Source organism: Schistocerca serialis, chromosome 4 (genome assembly GCF_023864345.2).
Source record: "Schistocerca serialis cubense isolate TAMUIC-IGC-003099 chromosome 4, iqSchSeri2.2, whole genome shotgun sequence".
Lineage (NCBI taxonomy): Eukaryota > Metazoa > Arthropoda > Insecta > Orthoptera > Acrididae > Schistocerca > Schistocerca serialis.
The window spans coordinates 686,258,205-686,260,856 of record NC_064641.1 but is presented as its reverse complement, the minus strand read 5'-3'; the positions used below and the strand labels follow the sequence as shown (position 1 = coordinate 686,260,856).

At 45.4% G+C, this 2,652-nt stretch overlaps 1 pseudogene; it reads left to right on the top strand.

The window, feature by feature from the left end:
• The first annotated feature begins 802 nt into the window (after window positions 1–802).
• On the top strand, window positions 803–920 carry LOC126475821 (5S ribosomal RNA; annotated as a pseudogene).
• The last annotated feature ends 1,732 nt before the right edge of the window (window positions 921–2,652 follow it).

The window sequence follows — 2,652 nt, the reverse complement described above, 5'->3', positions numbered from 1 at the left end:
CGGTTCATTATGCAAATTCGTCGTACAAATGTGTATCGCTGACAATATTTCTGATTCCGATTTGTAAGCTGTTTGTACCTTTTAGGAGGCAGTTATCAGTACAAGCATCTCCTGTGTTCTGAACAGTACTTTATGCTGACTAATAGTCTGGAGACCCACGGTGCAAATGATAGTTGAATTCTGTGTGTTTTTTTTCTATTTATTGAAAGTTTCGAGCTATAAGTTCGATGTTTTCTAGCTGATTTAAACTTTTAGATTTACCAATTGCAATTTTTTCTAGGTATCATCCACCACTGTTTTTATATTGTAAAGTGTTATTGTGTTATTTGGCTTTATCTGGAAACATATTTTTAATTTTGACTCATTTACATTCGAAACTACGCAAAAATCAGACAAACGTAAGGTGTACCTGCATTTCTACAAATCACACGGTGGATTATCATTGCATCATCATTTAAACGACACATACTTACATCATGTAGTACAAGCAATAAACCAATTTTCAGTTATTAGTTAAAGGTAACGTTAAGTTCTGAATACACCTGCGTGCTCGCCATCAGAAGTTTACAGTCGACATTTTTCATTCGCTTATACAAACATGTATTCCAAAGTCATAAATTATTTTCAAATATATCGTCTTCATATAAGTATGATTTTAAACTGACGATAATTTAGATACAGCTAAAATATAACCATACCTGCTTGGCATACTGGATGAATGAAGAGAAGTGTGTTATGTGCAGATCACATGAAGATATCTTCAGAGAACAATCAGAAAAGTGATATATATTACGAACGTCACACCAACGGCTTTGCCGCAGTGGTAACACCGGTTCCCGTCAGATCACCGAAGTTAAGCGCTGTCGGGCTGGGCTAGCACTTGGATGGGTGATCATCCGGTCTGCCGAGCCCTGTTGGCAAGCGGGGTGCAGTCAGTCCCTGTGAGGCAAACTGAGGAGCTACTTGACTGAGAAGTAACGTCTCCGGTCTCGTAAACTGACATACGGCCGGCAGAGCGGTGTGCTGACCACATGCCCCTCCATATCCGCATCCAGCGACGCCTACGAGCTGAGAATGACACGGCGGCCGGTCGGTGCCGTTGAGCCTACATGGCCTGTTCGGGAGGAGTTTTAGTTTTTATTACGAATGTCAAAGGTATCTACAGAAACACATCTATGCGAAAATCTGTGGCACAACTATAATGAAATACTAATATTTTTCTGAGAATACAAAAGGTAAACGGAACAAACTTACGTAACTTTCGACTGGGCAAGTCTTACATGTTCAACACATGTAAAAAAAAATGGTTCAAATGGCTCTGAGCACTATGGGACTTAACTTCTGAGGTCATCAGTCCCCTAGAACTTAGAACTACTTAAACCTAACTAACCAAAGGACATCACACATATCCATGCCCGAGGCAGTATTCGAACCTGCGACCGTAGCGCAACACATGTAAGTTAACTAGAAAGGATCATAATTATATACTAAAGCTAATTTTAAATTTTAAATTTTATTCCAGAAACTGTTGACACACGTGCTTCAGCCGGGAAAAAAAACACGACTTTTAGACTAAAAGTATCACAGACTTTAACGAAATATGGAATACAGTATCTGGCCAGGAAGGAAATTATACAAATGATAGTCACATATTAATTCCAACAGCACAAGGCATGACAGTGACATGGTTCATGTCAGTATATTCGGAGTACATTCACTGCAAATCTGAGTACATAATATACTGAACATGTAATTCGAGAACACACGTACAACGGTATGAGACCAGCTGCTACATAACACTAATCATCAGCAGAGGAACACAAATTCTTGGTTGGTTAGCAAGTTTCATTTATCATATACACTCCTGGAAATGGAAAAAAGAACACATTGACACCGGTGTGTCAGACCCACCATACTTGCTCCGGACACTGCGAGAGGGCTGTACAAGCAATGATCACACGCATGGCACAGCGGACACACCAGGAACCGCGGTGTTGGCCGTCGAATGGCGCTAGCTGCGCTGCATTTGTGCACCGCCGCCGTCAGTGTCAGCCAGTTTGCCGTGGCATACGGAGCTCCATCGCAGTCTTTAACACTGGTAGCATGCCGCGACAGCGTGGACGTGAACCGTATGTGCAGTTGACGGACTTTGAGCGAGGGCGTATAGTGGGCATGCGGGAGGCCGGGTGGACGTACCGCCGAATTGCTCAACACATGGAGCGTGAGGTCTCCACAGTACATCGATGTTGTCGCCAGTGGTCGGCGGAAGGTGCACGTGCCCGTCGACCTGGGACCGGACCGCAGCGACGCACGGATGCACGCCAAGACCGTAGGATCCTACGCAGTGCCGTAGGGGACCGCACCGCCACTTCCCAGCAAATTAGGGACACTGTTGCTCCTGGGGTATCGGCGAGGACCATTCGCAACCGTCTCCATGAAGCTGGGCTACGGTCCCGCACACCGTTAGGCCGTCTTCCGCTCACGCCCCAACATCGTGCAGCCCGCCTCCAGTGGTGTCGCGACAGGCGTCAATGGAGGGACGAATGGAGACGTGTCGTCTTCAGCGATGAGAGTCGCTTCTGCCTTGGTGCCAATGATGGTCGTACGCGTGTTTGGCGCCGTGCAGGTGAGCGCCACAATCAGGACTGCATA